The sequence below is a fragment of the Brienomyrus brachyistius genome, unplaced genomic scaffold, assembly GCF_023856365.1.
Source record: "Brienomyrus brachyistius isolate T26 unplaced genomic scaffold, BBRACH_0.4 scaffold39, whole genome shotgun sequence".
Classification (NCBI taxonomy): domain Eukaryota; kingdom Metazoa; phylum Chordata; class Actinopteri; order Osteoglossiformes; family Mormyridae; genus Brienomyrus; species Brienomyrus brachyistius.
The window spans coordinates 3,554,249-3,571,599 of NW_026042314.1; the positions used below are offsets into that span (position 1 = coordinate 3,554,249).

The following is a 17,351-nucleotide window of genomic DNA, read 5'->3' on the forward strand; positions in this document are numbered from 1 at the left end:
TTATTTACAGAAAATTCCACAGAGCCAATGTAGGAACCTGAGGCCAGTTTAACACAGGTCACTGTCCGTGGTGCTGAAACCTCTGCTTGATGGGCTGGTGCTGAACGAATAGGACGACTGACCAAAGTATCTCACTGTCTGATTCCACTGACTGACACCATCTCAAGTCAGAGCGGCTGTGTGAGAGAGACCCAATACGGGTTTAACTCTTGTTTCTCTGACCTCTTCACGATACTCATATATATAGAATCTTACATGTATGTTTGCAATGCAGGTGTAGTAACAGCATTAGAATCGGTGCTTATGAAAAAGGGCAAATAGGCCTAATCTTTGAAATTTCCATAAGAGATACTGACTTTTATTCTCTGGAATGATTGTTATCTTCTGTCAAATTAAGATAAAGGGCATTAAGACAGGACAGCTGTCCAACGTATCTCAGTATGTGTTTCCACTGACTGACACCTTCACATGTAATGTGACTGTTAACAATGAGGAAAATTTTACAAGTTACTACAGGAAGCAATATTTACATGCCTGTAGCTTTCATTTCTCACCACAGAAAACCCAAAAAAAAAAGAAATAAGAAATACATTCATGTTATATCCAATATATCACTTCCTCATTTAAAATCATAAAACATATCTGACTGTTAATCTCTATGTTTTAATAATTTCAATAGCATTGCGTGATTTGCTTATTTTTTTCAAAAGCCACTGTGGAAGCGAAATTTAAAGAAGTTTGGTCCCCTTATAACAGCATTGGGTAAGAGAGCCGAGGGCTGCTGGGATTGTTCTCAATGTCTTGTTGGTGCCGTGTGGGTTGTGCTGCACTAACAGCTTCAAGTTATGAGATAACATGAGCAGATGCCATTACGTCATTAGTGCTACACAAGATATTGTCATGACCTGGCTCAAGGCCATAAGAAAAAGTGGACCAGTGTTAAATCACTGTGACCTCACACCTCTTCAGATTGCAAGCCCATTTAAATGGCACAGAGGTACACAATGGGTGGCCTGTATCTGCTTCACTTAATGTGCACCAAAGACCTCATATGAGGACCACAAGAGCCACCCCAGATTTACCCACCATCATGAGAAAGACTAAGATCAACATGGATCAAATGGCCTATTTGGGTGTACAACCACCCCCAGACCACTCTGACTGGCTTTGGGTTTTTGAGACAATATGAGAAGGGCAGATGCCCTTTTGCGTGGAATTTTTCCTTCTTCCTCTTTTTGTTTTCTTCAAGTACCAACAAGAGAAATTAATGACAATGCCAAAGCATCTGTAATTGCAACAATTTTCTGGGAGAAGGGGTGTGTTTTTGACACAAGTGCAGGGGTGCCAATATTTTTGGCCTTGACTGTAATAGTTATTTGTGATTTGTAATAATCATTTAATTTTATCGATCCATCTACTTACCTACACTAAAAAATGTACTGTTGGATGTAATTAATTTTAAGACTAGTAGTTACATGAAATTACTTTCTAAGAGCATTTTATTTTGTAATTCAAATTTTTCTTATTTTTCAAACCAAAAAGTTACAGCACTTCAGCCATTCACATTTATAAAACAATATGACCAATCACTAGTTCAACCTCCCAGCCATTTATCCTTCAAAAACATGGCCCTAGAAATGTTCCCACATTTTCATCATATCTTGTTTCCCATTTAGTCTGTCCAACATTTTTTCATATGAAGCTGCCTTAATCATCTCATCGGTCCATTCCTATATATTGCGGATTATTGAGGATTTCAAATGCCTTAATATTACCCTCATGGCAGTTATGAGTCCCACCATCACAGCCTTAAACTGTTTATTATTCACCTTTGGCAATTCCACTCTATCTCCTAGCAGACAGAGTCGGGTTTGCGAGGTAAAGTAAAGCCTAGCCATTTGTCCAGGAGACCAAGAACTCTACCCCAAAATGGATATACCTGAGAGCACTGCCACAGCATGTGTAAATAAACCCCCACCTACCTTCTAAAATTCCAACACTGATCAGTATTAATTAGTCCAGTTCTATTTAGTCTAACTAGTGTCCAGTATTATCTGTGTATAATTTTATACTGAATAAATGTACCTTTTACTTCCCTATAATATTTCCCCACTCTAGAAAGTATTCTTGACCATTCAGCTTCTTGCCATTGTTTCCATACTTTTTCCTATTTGTATTTCAGGATTGTGCCAAATTGAGGAATATGGCTGCATGTCATGTGATACTTTAAGCTTCTTATGTATTTTGATCCATATATTCCTCAAAAAAGATATTATCGGGTTTGTGTTTCTTATATTGTCCCCCCATTGTGACAGAATGTGCAGAGGTTGAAATAGTGAAGCCAAATTGCTCTCGATAGCTATCCAGTCCACATCAGAATTCACATTCTTCCAGTGATAGTAGAGTTTGGCTATTTCAAATGACATGCTATATAATCTAACATCTGGCAATCCTAGACCTCCCTTGTCTCTGGGCGAAGTAATTTTAATCCTATAGGTTTTTTCTTTCCCAACAAAAATCTTTTACTATACTCTCGTACTGTTCAAATATCCTTTCCGGAATATTAAATGGAAGCATCATAGAGAGATAATTAACTTGAGGCACCACAACCATTTTAGTAACATTAACTTTCCCCCCATGAGGATAATTTCAATGCTTTCCATTTGTCCATATTAGGTTTAATTTTGTTCAATGAGGGTTCAAAATTCTGAATTATTATTTTGTCAATATATAAACAGATTTAAATTTCATGTTTATAGTTCAATTTTATGTTATATAAACAAAATAATTTTAATACAGTGCATTTTTTTATTAATTCAACAGCACCCATGTTCAATCCACTTAAGTTTGGAAGGTGTATTGGAAGGTAACGCAGATATTTCTTAAGTGGGCATCCAGAGATATCGTCCCCCCTCCAAGCACCCCTTTTCTCTGCTAGTTCTGTATGGAGCTCGACAGGAGGAATGGAGAGGTAGACAAAGGGGTTAGTCTCACACATAATGTAATACAAAATAAAGAGTAAATACAAGTGCCATGAAGCAGAATTGAGCTCCAGCAGGCCTCGACTTACAGTAAAGGAATTGTAAGGCAGACATGCTAACAAAACAGCTTTACATATTCCCAATTCCAAACCATTAATGGGAAACCTTAGAGTGACGACGGCTAAAAAAAACCTTAGCTATGAGCAGGAATGAAACGTTGTGAAAAGCCAAGACTCCACGTGAACATGTTCTCCCCTTGCAGAGTCAGATCACGCATTTGAAGTGTTCCCAAGTGTTTGTGTGTTTTAGGTTCCTGTTAGTGAGGGGTCCTTTGCCGTTCTGTCTGACATCCAACAGAAAGTCCACTGTGTCTCTGCAACTTAAGCTGAGTCAGTGTAAGTGTGTGGCTCAGTAGCTCAAGTATTTGGGCTTGTAATCCAAAGTTTGCTGGTTTAAATCCAGCTTCAGATGGATAACTGTATGTTTATGGGCCATTGAGTTATGAAAAATAATCAGTGTAGTGAATCACTATATTCTCAAATTACTTGTTGTACTTTTATGAACAACACCATTTATTAAACAAACAAATCTGCAATGGCAGAATGAAGAATTAAAAATGAAAATAAACTATCATTTAAGAAACTGTGGAAAACTGAATTTACAATATTTGTAAATTGAAGGAAGAGTCCATTAACTTAAAACCGTTTTTTGGTGGATTCTTTTTTTTTACAGTGTATGACGCGCTTGAATTCACTGAGCTCAAGTGTATGTGAAAATTAATATATTTACATCTAGTATGTTTCATGGCTTCACTGTATTTCCCTCTGGAATGATCAGTTTCATCTAACTGCTGATGTTAAAGGCAGAGCTGAAATTTAGTTTAGTCATGACCTCAAAATTTAATTGAGTAGGTATTCTGTACAACCAGATGGAACTGCTGGTTGGGCTGGTCATCACCTGCTTTTTCTAAGTGAGGTCAAAATGTAAAGTTTCAAATTGCACAATATATATTAATCTGTTTTTAATGTTTTTACAAAATATTTTTTATGTGTTTGCATCTTATATTTTGTATAATGTGCTTGTACATTTGATTCTTCCTTGATTTCGGTGTAATGAAGTGTAACTAGTGAAAAAGAGAGAAACGTTTGGGAAGCATTATTGAGCTGATTGTCCAGAGTCACTTGGGTGATAGTTAAGGTCAATATAAATCACCTATTACCCACTGTAATCCTTTGTATTCCACCCGCACACTCTGTTAACAAAATAAGAGGGTTGAAGTTAAATCAGGTTAAAAAGGTAAATTTGATCCTCCCCCTATCGCGGAAGATGCGTTCCAAACCCATCAGCGATAGGTGAAAATCCACGATACAGAAAGATCATATAAATCTTTTTTGAAGTTTAAGCCTTAAAATACCCCTCCCACATGCTTTAAACATATGTAAACTCATTAAAACAGCACATATATCTGTATGTCGGGCTAAGGATATGAGTGACATAATAATAATAATAATAATAATAATAATAATAATAAAATAATTTTTAATATATATACACACACACAACTTTCTCTCTATATATGTAATGGAATATATAAAAATTAAAACATATATGGCTCTTACATATTCTTCTCATCCTTCTTCATGTAGCGTACTGTTGATTAATTCAAGCCATAATGGCGAACGCCGTCCGCATAACGCTTTCCTTCCCGAAGCACATCCAGAAGTTTTACCTTCTCCTGAATGGTCAACGTCTTCCATCGTAGGGCTTAGAACAAAACGAAAACAATCGGACCACAAACAATGTACGGGATACGCAGAGAATTGTGAGGCGTCGGAGGAAAATCCGCGATATAGTGGGGGAATCGCTGTAATGTGAAATCTGCCAATCCTGGTTTTCAGCACCATGGACAGAAACCTTTCGTTTATAGGGACCTATTATGCCCATTTTCACTGTTCATAATTGGATTTTTATGGTCTGCTAGAATAGATTCACCCTTTTAATAGGTGATATCCTAGAATCCAATATATTATTGCAGGGCTGTTTTCATTTGATGTTAACCAAATGTGATATATTTATTTTTACTTTTGATATCTCGTCCTTTTCCCCTTATCTGATAAGAGCCGCTGTCCGCTGAGACAAGCTGGTGTGTTTTTACTGCTCATTGAAAAGTGGGTGGTGCGGACATTGTGTATTACATCACACTATGAGACAGTCACTGATTGGTGGGCTCTGAGGGGGCGGTGTGACCTGAAAATCATCCATCAATCAACCCAGGATGGGGGGCCAGCCTATCGCAGAGCACACTCACACACCATTCACTCACACATGCTCTCCTACAGGCAATTTAGCAAGTCCAATTAGCCTCAGCATGTTTTTGGAATGTGGGGGGAAACCAAAGTACCCAGAGGAAACCCCACGACGACATGGGGAGAACATGCAAACTCCGCACACATGTGACCCATGCCGAGACTCGAACCTGGAACCCAGAGGTGTGAGGCAACAGTGCTAACCACTGTACCGCTCCTGAAAATCATGAACTGTTTTAAATGTTGAAGTGTTTTTGAAATATTTATTAATTTTAAATATTTATTAAATCAAAACATTGGGCAGTATACATGTTATAGCTACTTATTAATGAATAAGCAATATAATAAGATTCAATTTTGCTTTCACTACTTAAAGCGCCAGAACAACGTATTTGAAAAATTCAACAGCAATATCTCTTCTACCAGAAATCAGGAACAGGTTAAGAAAATCCACAGACTTCGTCGCGAGCAGTTTAATATACGAACTATTTCCTTCTACCCGACTCCACACACCAATAATATCACTGCGCAGCAGATATCGCCAGGGAGCTTGCGCTTGTGTCTAATGCGCAGTGATACGAGTGTACTTCGATAGAAGCCCGACATTTCTACGGCTGATATTTCTAAACCTGAACAACTCCCAGCAGAACTTTGATGAATGGATAGCATTAAGACCCCTCTAAAATATCTTTTTATAGTTTTGGGGTGAACCTCCCATTTAAACGAAGTACATCGTGGTGCTCATGAATTTGAAAGCCTAGATGCCTCACCTCGCTTTTCCACAACGTGTCAGCAGCGCCACCATCTTGGAGCGGTAATTAGACATAAACAAGCAACATGTCAGGGTGTAGATGGAAAGATCTTTTAGCCATAACTTCTTTACTAATTAACGCATTTATTTCTTACAATTATGTAGAATAAATAAACAAGCCCACCACTACTGCCCCCCGCCAAATTTATGTAGTACTGCTCATAGTATTCTCAACAAAAACTAATGCTAGTATCCGGTCAGTGTCACAGGCTAGTAAACATGTTATGTATCTTATTTGACCGTACCGCAGATTTTTTTACCTGTGAAATGTGGTTCCCTGTTTTCTAGTTTTAACATTCCTGTCATATGGAGACCTGCAGCGGCTGGATTTACAGTGAGAAGACTTCCCCAAATGCAGTGGAACAACACATCTTTATTTTCCATGCAGCTCTTCCTACAAGAACTTCACATCTAGCATCTTTACAACACAACAGAAGAACAGAGAAAAACCCTCTGACAACTGGCAGCCTTAAATACTTCCAGCTGTCACCGACTAAACCATTCTTCCACTCACAGGTAGTTTCTTAAATTCCCCCCTTCCACCATAATACACAACACATCAACCTACATATATACTTAACTACATTTAACATTCATATTAATACATATCTCCCTCTTTAATCTTACACAAACCCCATATTATAAAACCCAAAATCCCCAGCACAACAGATTCCCCCCTCTCCCTTAAGCCCTGGTCTCTCCCGGAACCTTTAAATGGTGTCTGGACCCAGGGGACATATTTGCCCAAACACCTATGGAGAAACACAAGAAGAAAGGTGAGTAACCACATCTTACAATCAGTTCTTTGCATCAATTGTTCTTACTGGTAAACTCATTCTCCCTCAATCACCATTCCTTTTCACAGACCCCACCACCTTCCTTGATGAGGAGGCACTGCGCAGGATCTGAACCAAGGCCACCAACTGACTTCAAGATCCAATAAACCAGCAAACCCCTGTATGCCCCTGTTCTCCTATGCAAATCCCTGGGTAAAGTACCATGCTAAATAAAATACTATTTATTAAAATAAAGAAAGAGTGTATCACTAACATACTATCAATTACAATAAAATAGTAAGGGAATCCTCTCCCTTACATTTCCTCCCCCCTCTCTTAAGCGCAAGCACCTCAGTCCTCTGTCATCCTAGATAAACAATCAGCAACCACATTTGACTTCCCTGGCCTATACTGGACCGTAAAGTCATAAGGCTGCAAAGCCAGGTACCATCCTGCAATGCGAACATTTGCATCCCTCATGCGGTTCAACCACTGGAGAGCGCGATGATCCGTCTCTAGGGTGAAATGACGTCCCAGAAGATAATACCTCAAGGCCTCAACAGCCCATTTCATGGCCAAACACTCTTTCTCCACCGTCGAATACCTCGTCTCCCTGTCCAGTAGTTTCCGACTCAGAAACACCACAGGCCTTCTTTCACCATCCACCTCTTGCTGAAGAACTGCTCCAAGGCCCACTCCTGAAGCATCCGTTTGCAAGATGAATGGCCTATTGACGTCTGGACTGTGTAGGACCGGATATGTGCAAACTGCTTCCTTGAGATCTCTAAATGCTTGCTCACATTCTTCTGTCCACCGTACTTTGTTGGGGGCTGAGCCCTTCGTGAGGTCATTCAGTGCAGCAGATCGCTCTGCAAAAGAAGGTATGAATTTCCTGTACCAGCCTACCAGGCCCAGAAAACCTCTCACCTTCCTCTTCGTCATCGGAACAGGGAAAGCCTGGATTGCTTCGATCTTCCCAACCTGTGGCTTTATCTTCCCAGAGCCAACCACAAAGCCCAAGTACTCCACTTCTCTCTGGGCTATGGAACACTTCTTGGGGTTAATAGTCAATCCAGCCATTCTGATGCAATGTAGCACCTTCTGTAAATGCATACCATGCTCTTCCCAGGACTCACTGTACACCACCACGTCGTCCAGATAAGCTGCAGAAAATGCTGACACATCCCTCAGTACATGATCCATTAATCGTTGGAACGTCGCTGGTGCCCCTTGAAGCCCAAATGGCATGACTTTAAATTGGTACATACCAAACGGAGTTTTGAAGGCCGTCAGTTCTTTCGCTTCTGGTGCCAACGCCACTTGCCAGTAACCCTTACACAGATCCAGTGTCGTGATATACCTTGCTGATCCAACCCTCTCCAACAGGTCATCTACCCTGGGCATTGGGTAGGGATCAAACCTGGATACTGCATTCAAATATCTGAAATCAATACAGAATCTCAAGGTATCATCTTTTTTCGGTACCAAGACAATCGGACTGCACCACTCACTACTCGACCCCTCAATAATTCCTAGATCCAACATCAGTTTTATCTCCTTCTTCAGCACTGGCACCAACCGTTCTGGAATCCTGTAACTATTTTGACGACCGGGTGCGTCCTCCTTCACCCGTATGTTATGTTGAACCAGCGATGTAAACCCTGGCGTCTCTCGAAAGAGCTGTGGATCCACGAGTGGTTTTATATCAACCTGCTCCGTAGGGGACAAATGAGAAAGGTCAACCGAAGTACAATCTGCAGTGTTAGTTGGAAAAAACCTCTCCGTCACCTCCTCATCCCTAACTGAACGCACCAGTAACTGATGGACCGGCCCTTGTCGGCTGTGGAATTCTTTCAACAAGTTCACATGAAATGTCTGATATTTTTTAGCTCTTTCTGGCATATTCAATTCATAAGTGACTTTACTTACTTGCCTGACAATTTCATATGGCCCATGCCATTTTGTCAACAACTTGTTATCGCTGGTAGGAAGCAACAACAGTACTTTCTGGCCCGGAACAAAGCCTCTATCCCTCGCCTTCTGATCATACCATGTCTTCTGATGTTTTTGTGCTGCTTTCATGTTGTCCTGCACCAACGATGCCATTCTCTTCAATCTCTCTCTCATGTTGATGACATAAGCAGCGATGTTTTCACCCTCTGCTTTAGAATCCTCCCAACAGTCCTTAAGCAGATCCAGTGGGCCTCTCACTTGATAACCATACAACAGTTCAAAAGGTGAGAAGCCAGTAGAAACCTGTGGGACCTCTCGGTAGGCAAACAGAAGGTAAGGCAGCCATTGATCCCAGTCAGCACCTGTATCAGAAACAAACTTGCGCAGCATATTTTTGAGAGTCTGGTTGTATCTCTCCACTAGCCCGTCCGTTTGGGGGTGATAAGGGGTGGTCTTAAGTCCCTTTATCCCTAACAGCTTATAAACTTGCTGCAACAACTTGGATAGAAAGTTCGTGCCACAATCCGTCAAAATTTCTCTTGGTATCCCTACCCTCGAGAAAAGCTGCAGCAGACAATTAGCAACATGACGAGCTTTAATTGATCTGAGTGGAAAGGCCTCCGGAAACCGTGTCGCATAGTCACATATAACCAATATATAGCGATGGCCTGTGGAACTCCTCTCTAAAGGACCCACAATATCCATGCCTAGCCTCTCAAAAGGTGTTTCAATAATTGGTAATGGTTGCAACTGGGCTGGCGCTACTCCTTTGCCCGAGATCAACTGACATTTTTTCACAAGAACGACAGAACTCAGAAACCTGTACATACATCCCTGGCCAAACAAACCGGCTACTGATCCTATTCAGTGTTTTATAAAAAGCCATATGACCTGCCCATGGAATTGAATGACCCAAATCCATAACTTTGTTTCTAAACTGTTGAGGGAGTGCCATTGCTTCACACTTCCCCTTCCTCTGATACAAGATGCCTCCCTTAATCAAATACATAGTATCTGCAAGACAACTTACCTGACCTTGACTAACTCCCTCTACCTCCGTTACCTTCTCATACCAGGGTTTTAGAGTCGGGTCGCTTCTTTGGAGTGCACCTAAATCTGAGGGAACGTCAAACTCAAGTTGATTATTTGGCTTAGGGAACAATGTTATACCCTTCTCCCCTGAGCTTTTGAACTTTTCCCTTCTCTTCTGAGCCCTCGACTTCCTAATCTTTCCTGGCTCCATCTCCAGAGAGTCCTCAAAAAAAGGTAGCTCTCGCATCATTTCCTTTGCCCTTTGTGCTCTTGTAACTACATGACAGGATTTCCGTGAATCAACTGTCCCATCTAGAGGAAGTAAACCTCCAGCTTCATCACCTGAGCCTTGAATATCTTTCTCACTACTCCCCTGAGGGCCATAATCTGACTGATATATCAGATCAAAAAGAGTGGGAATGTCATTACCAAGTATTACTGAATATGGCAAACTGGGAACCACAGCTACCACTAACAAGTAGGTCTGCCCTCCCACCGTCAGGTAAACCTCCGCAGTGGGGATACCTATATTCATCTCCATGCACACACCTTATCGTAGTCCCCCCCCCACTTAACTTTTCTCCTGAAATTATGCTAGAATGTACTAACGTTTGAAAACAGCCAGAGTCAAGCAATGCTTCTTCTTTTCGCCCATTAATTAACACAGGGACAGTACAAGCTTCCTTTCCTACCGGCTCTACAGGCTGGCCTTGGAAACTGCACACAAAAGAGATGGTTTTGACTTAAGGGCCGGACAAAATTGTTGTGTATGACCAAAATTATGACAATGATAACATTCAATATCCTGAACTGAAGATTTAAAGGATTTCTTCACATTATAGGTCTATTGGAAGGAAACTGCCTAGAGCTAGAAAAATCCCTAGCCTGCATTTGACCAGACCCCTGTTCACCCCCAATGGACTTACTTGATTGGGCATAGTGGGTCTCCTGGCTGAAATGGATGCTCCTGCTTCCCTTTCTAGCTGCAGTGAAAACCTCCGCGAGGCTGGCTGCTTCCTTTGCCGTCCTCGGGTCACGCTCACGTATCCAGATCTCCAGCTCTGGATTAACCATTCTCAAAAACTGCTCCAGAATTATCTGCTCAGATATTTCTTCTACAGTTAATTTTTCAGGTTTAATCCATCTTACAAACAAGTCTTTCAACCTTACATACAGTTCACGTGGCGTCTCACCTGCTTCAACTTTCAGGGATCTGAAGCGGCGTCTATAGGTGTCCGCAGTGATCTCATATTTTGCCAAGATTGCTTCCTTCACTTTATCATAGTCCTCAGAATCAATTAAGTCCATAAGAATGTAAGCTGTACGAGCTTTACCTGTCAACAAAGGGACCAAACGAATAGGCCCACTCATCTCTGGGCCATCAACACACGTTTGCCATCCTTTCAAACGTGGTCAGAAAAATGTTCCATATCCTCTTCTGGTGACAGAGGGAACAGTTTAGGTTTAATTGAAGACCTAGACCCATGGGCCCACTTGCACTTCTTCACTATTAACTGCCTGTTCCTGCTCTTCAGACGTTGTACAGGGTACTGGCACCTCTGATGGCTCCGGCTTATCAATTACCGCATTAACTTGTAGCTGTATTTGCTGAAATTGGTGCTGTATACTTTTCCACCTTGCTCCTGACGTGACCAATCTTTCTCCCACCTCTGGTCTCTGGCTGCTTGAGACCTAACCAGGGATTTCACCATCCCCGTCAGCTCCTCCCATTTGTCTTCAGAGCTTGCTGCTGCTATGGCCTCTAGCTCAGATGAAGCTCCAACTCCTTCATCAGGCTGCTCCTCTTGACCTGGCTTTCTTCCACCTCTTGTCATCATCCTCTCACTGTGGCATGGACGACACACTTCTGACACCACTTGTCATATGGAGACCTGCAGCGGCTGGATTTACAGTGAGAAGACTTCCCCAAATGCAGTGGAACAACACATCTTTTATTTTCCATGCAGCTCTTCCTACAAGAACTTCACATCTAGCATCTTTACAACACAACAGAAGAACAGAGAAAAACCCTCTGACAACTGGCAGCCTTAAATACTTCCAGCTGTCACCGACTAAACCATTCTTCCACTCACAGGTAGTTTCTTAAATTCCCCCCCTTCCACCATAATACACAACACATCAACCTACATATATACTTAACTACATTTAACATTCATATTAATACATATCTCCCTCTTTAATCTTACACAAACCCCATATTATAAAACCCAAAATCCCCAGCACAACAGATTCCCCACTCTCCCTTAAGCCCTGGTCTCTCCCGGAACCTTTAAATGGTGTCTGGACCCAGGGGGACATATTTGCCCAAACACCTTGGAGAAACACAAGAAGAAAGGTGAGTAACCACATCTTACAATCAGTTCTTTGCATCAATTGTTCTTACTGGTAAACTCATTCTCCCTCAATCACCATTCCTTTTCACAGACCCCACCACCTTCCTTGATGAGGAGGCACTGCGCAGGATCTGAACCAAGGCCACCAACTGACTTCAAGATCCAATAAACCAGCAAACCCCTGTATGCCCCTGTTCTCCTATGCAAATCCCCTGGGTAAAGTACCATGCTAAATAAAATACTATTTATTAAAATAAAGAAAGAGTGTATCACTAACATACTATCAATTACAATAAAATAGTAAGGGAATCCTCTCCCTTACACTACCACACTGGGTCAGGTTTCAGTGTATGGTGGCATCTGAAGACAGATCACAGCTACTGACTATACCAGAAGAAGGACCTGAGGAAGAGGACGAGACTGAAGTGATGAAGACAGATAAAACAAAAGAAGATGCTGATGCTGCCGAGAAGATCTACAGTGAAGAAGAAGTATCATTCCATGTGAATGCCGAAGATCTTTCTGAAGATGATACTGAGAAGAGCCACAAGAAGAAGAAGAAGATGAAGTGGTGCTTCTTCTGCTGTCCCCTGCCTTTCAGAAGAAGTAGCAAGAGGCAGTAATTATAAGGCTGTGAATTCAGGTTTAGAAATGACTTAAAGCAGTAATATAACTGCATTATTGACACCTTCACAATGCACTGTAATGCATCCATAAATATATTATAGACATGGGTATAAATATTGAAGAAAAAAAAGCATAACACATTATAGCCATGTTTATTATGGATTAATGGCCGATATAATGTATTATGAAGATATCTATTGTGTATATATAGATCAGAGCATTCATAATGCATATCAAGATAGCTATAATGTGTTATGCCTTTGTATAAGTATTTACAGCCGTGTTTTTAATACTTTTATAAATGATTTATAAGGCATTAATTGGGTATTTATTTATTTATTTATTAGTTATATGACTGCTTTAAGTAAAGTGTTTATTTTCTTTTTCTTAGAATACCCGTGTTAGAGCCCTGCATTGGGACTGGGATCCCGCGGGACCCAACGGAAAGAGATACTGTTTAAGTGTTAATGTAGATATAAGATACGACAGGATAAGATATGCTAAGTTAAAATATAAGATAGGCTAAGACGAAATATATTAATATAAGCTAAGTTGAAATATAATAAGATAAGATAGGTTAAGTTATATGATAAGATAGGCCTAAGTTAAAATATAATAAGATAGGTTAAGTTAAGATATGACAAGATAGGCTAAGATAAAATATGATAGGCTAAGTTAACATATGATAAGATAGGCTATTTTAAGATAAGAGATTTGCAATAAAACATATTTACTTTTCAAACTGTGTCTTTGTCATCGTTTTTCAGTGTTGTGTCTGTCCTTTGTTTGATAATTTTGAATCGTTAATTTATATCTGAGACTCTCCTAAATGTCAATAAGTAGAGACGGAGGAATGGGAGGAAGGTACGGTTAAGTATAAATGATAAAGTATCAAAATCACAGTGGCTACCTTATTTTGACGCAGAGAAAGTAATTTCAGTGTTACTACCACATATGAGTTAATGGCTGCAAATGTTGGTGTTACAAGTGCCGGTAAATAACGCGGCGTAAGTTTAACTCCGGTGTGTTTCTGAAAAACGCACCGCCTTCTGCCTGCTGTCATTCGGCGAACGTGTAGGAGGCTATTCTGGTAACAGGTAAAGTTGTCATTTAAACGTAATGCTAACGTGCATTACCAGTTAGTAAGTGTTTTACTATATCACCACACCTTACGTCCTTTATAGTTGTAGTCCGGTGCACTCTGTATCCATGCTAACTAGCTAGCTAATGTTAACATGACGCAGTACAGTCTTCCAGCTTGGGGATTCCCACCCCTGTCCGCGGCCAGTATTCCACAGGGGGTTTGCGGAGGTGTTGGTTGCAAATGCAAACGATCCCTTCATGTTCATGTGTTGTGTTCTAATGTGTAAATAAAAGATAACTATCAAATTCAATGTTTATGTCCTATTATACTAGATAAGACTGTAAAATAGTTTGCCCTGCATATGGATGCCATGCAGTCAGAGTATGATCAAGACAGGGTGTGAGTGTGGAAAAAAGACAAATGTAACAGTATTTGAGGGAAGAGTGTGAAGGAGGGAAATGTAGGAGAAGGAGGTTCCTCGAAGCTCCGAGATGTGTTTGGCTGTAATAAATCTGGAATATAGCTATATGACATAGTTTTTGATAACACCAGCATTTATTTTTTAGGTTTGTCGAGCTCCGTCAAAACAATTAGAACGAGTCCATTATGTAACTGGAACCCCTCTCACATGTAAACACAGTGACACGCTACAGCGTTGGTTTGTTGTCTGAGGCTATGATACTGACCACAAACACATTCTCAAATTTCACTGCACCAATCATAGCATACGCAGGCAGAAAAATTATAGCAAAAAACATTCAACATTAGAGTCTAAAACCGTCTGTAATGTCTGTGTTTATCCAGTGGACCATAAATTAAAATAAGCTTTCCTATTTCAGTTTCTTTCAGATGTTATAAAGTAGTAAATAAAGAATCATATTAATTAAACCATGTATTACTGACTATCAGACAACTTCAACAAGTTACCAAATGGATGCAAAATCAAAGATATTCATTTGCGCCTGGCACTAACCATGTATTCCTTCACAGTACTAAGCCATAGAAAGGGCCCCAATGAAACCCCTGCATTCCTGCATCGCAGATACTCTAATCTCAGCATTTATAAGATTATATTTGTTACTACCTGCCAATTTTTATATTAGGTGAGACTAAAAATTGAGAAATATCTATATGCAGAAGTAGTTTTTCCTGATAAGAAGGATAATATCAAGACTGTCAGCATTTACAAATCGAATTATGACATATCTGAGTAGCCCAGACTGTCCGGAAAACAAAGCCGTACAGCATATGTGGCTGACTAATGTACATACAGTGTAATAAGCTGATAATCAAATGGATAGAAAAACGCTCAATAATGGACAGGATTCAAAGTGTAAATTAGGTGCATCATGTGGAAGAGAAGTTAGGTGGCGTTGGGGTGCATTGTGAGTTTCATCTGGTAGCTAGAAGGGAACAAACAGGGCTTGGGGGGGGGGGGGGACTTCTCCGGGGGCTACATCGCTCTACCTTTTTTTAAAATTATTTATTAAAAAAAAAAAAAAATCTTTTCTTCTTACACTATAATGGCAGGTTTAGGACTAATACAGTACAGTCATAACCAGTGTCAGGGATTCTATGCATTGCTACACAGAGACAAGTCCAGATATTGAGCCCCAGGCTAAAATTGTGGTTTACTTACAAGTGCACTTTGCTGGGCAGTGGGGGTGTTTGTCCTTCTCTGCTCACATTTTCCCCTCTTATCCTGTCTTCTCCTCCGCAGCCCTTCCTCCTTCTCTCTGTTGCTCCTATATTCCCTCCCCTCCAGTCATCTATGTTCTCCTTCCTCTGCGGGTCTCTCCTCTCCCATTCTTCAGTTATACTGTCTTCTCCGCTCTCCCTGTATCCCTCCTGTCTTCTGGTCCTGTCGTCTTTTCTCCAGTCATCCCTGCTTCTCAGTCATCTCTGCATCTTTTCTCTCATTTGTTTGCTTATTCTTTGATTGTTTGTGTTATTCGTTAACCCACCACCCCATGCTGGATGAGTCTTGATGTTTTTTGAAGTTTTTTTAAAGTTAGGCTTCTTCCTTTGTTTTTGTGCCATATCTTCTGCCCTCTTCTGGTTGCGGAAGTGCATGACACGGGTGGAAAATAGGGTTTATTACAACACACACATCAAAACCAAAAGGATCAGGATGGATCTAAAATAAACAGGCAAATGACCAGGAATGAACTAAATGATGGAATAAACACAACTGGAGAACTATATACATACATACAGCATACAGCTATAATGAACCATCAAACAACAGAAGCAGAACAGGCACTTAAATACACAGCTAACAAGACACAATGCAGGACAGTGAGAATCATAACCAATAACAATCATATGAAACACCTTCCAATTTGTCTCCGTTTTAGTTCTACCACATTAATACCTGAGCAACCAGTCTGATCCTGTTCCTCTAATTTCAAACGCATCTGGCTTATCTGATTGGGACTGAAGCTGCTGTTTCTAGGAAAACCACATTCGTCCCACTGGGGCAGGTCTGACGCCGCGTCCTTCCCATATTTCTCCCATAATTGTTGTAGAGAATTTCAGCTGGAGATCTTTCCCAGAAGCAAGTCACTTCACTTTAGCACCTGTTATCAGTAAAAGTCAAGTCAAGTAGGTCTTTAATGTTATTTTTAACTTTACACAGTTGAGTATAGTACAGTTACAAAAGAAAACTGTTTCCCTCGGACCAAGGTGCTACTTAAATTAACACAAGACTAACACATACCAACCTAGCAACATACTGTATGGTGCTTAATGAGCAAAAACTGTGCAAACATTGCAGGACAGTGCAAAAAGAGAGGACAACTGACACCAACGAGCACAAACAGCACAGTAAACCCAATACTGATAAGGTGCAGTTTGGTTGTGCAATGAGGGTAGCAATAAAAATAAATAAAAGTAACTGTAAACATGGCTACAATAAGATAAAAAAATAGTAGTTAAATAATAAAGTGTGTTAATGAGTGTATGTGTGTGTGGTATCAGATTAGTCCCTGAGAGTTCAGTAGTCTGACGGCATGGGGGATAAAGCTGTTTGAGTCTGGCTGTAAAGGCCCCGAATGCTCCGGGACCTATTTCCAGAAGGCAGGAGGGTGAAACGTAATGTGAGGGGTGGGTGGGGTCATCCACAATGGTGGTGGCTTTGCGGATGCAGTGTGTGGTGTGAATATCCGTGATGGAGGGGAGAGATATGTTAGGGTTATCTTCTTCTGAAGATGCGCTGGAAACAAACCAGTCTCTGAACACAGAACAACACAGACAGCTGTGATGACGTTTTACTTGCCTGCAAGGTGTAGGGAATCCACTTGCAGAGTCTCCGCAGTTTCAGCAAAAATGATGGTTTATTTGAACAGCAAAAATAATACAATAGTAATACAGTGTAGAGACACACCGGGTACTGAAAGGCAGCTCAGACACAAATTGAAGACAGTTC

General features: G+C 40.7%; 1 protein-coding gene across 2 annotated transcripts in view; it reads left to right on the forward strand.

The window, feature by feature from the left end:
* LOC125722514 (uncharacterized) overlaps positions 1 to 13,435 on the forward strand; it is a 152,499-nt gene extending 139,064 nt beyond the window's left edge. Inside the window, exon 2 of one of the 2 annotated variants that reach the window (XM_048998706.1) lies at positions 13,232 to 13,435. The gene's annotated coding sequence lies outside the window, so the exon portion shown is untranslated. Of the gene's footprint in view, positions 1 to 12,856; positions 13,007 to 13,231 lie in introns of those variants that run through there. The other variant, XM_048998705.1, reaches the window with a different exon arrangement.
* Positions 13,436 to 17,351: the final 3,916 nt, after the last annotated feature.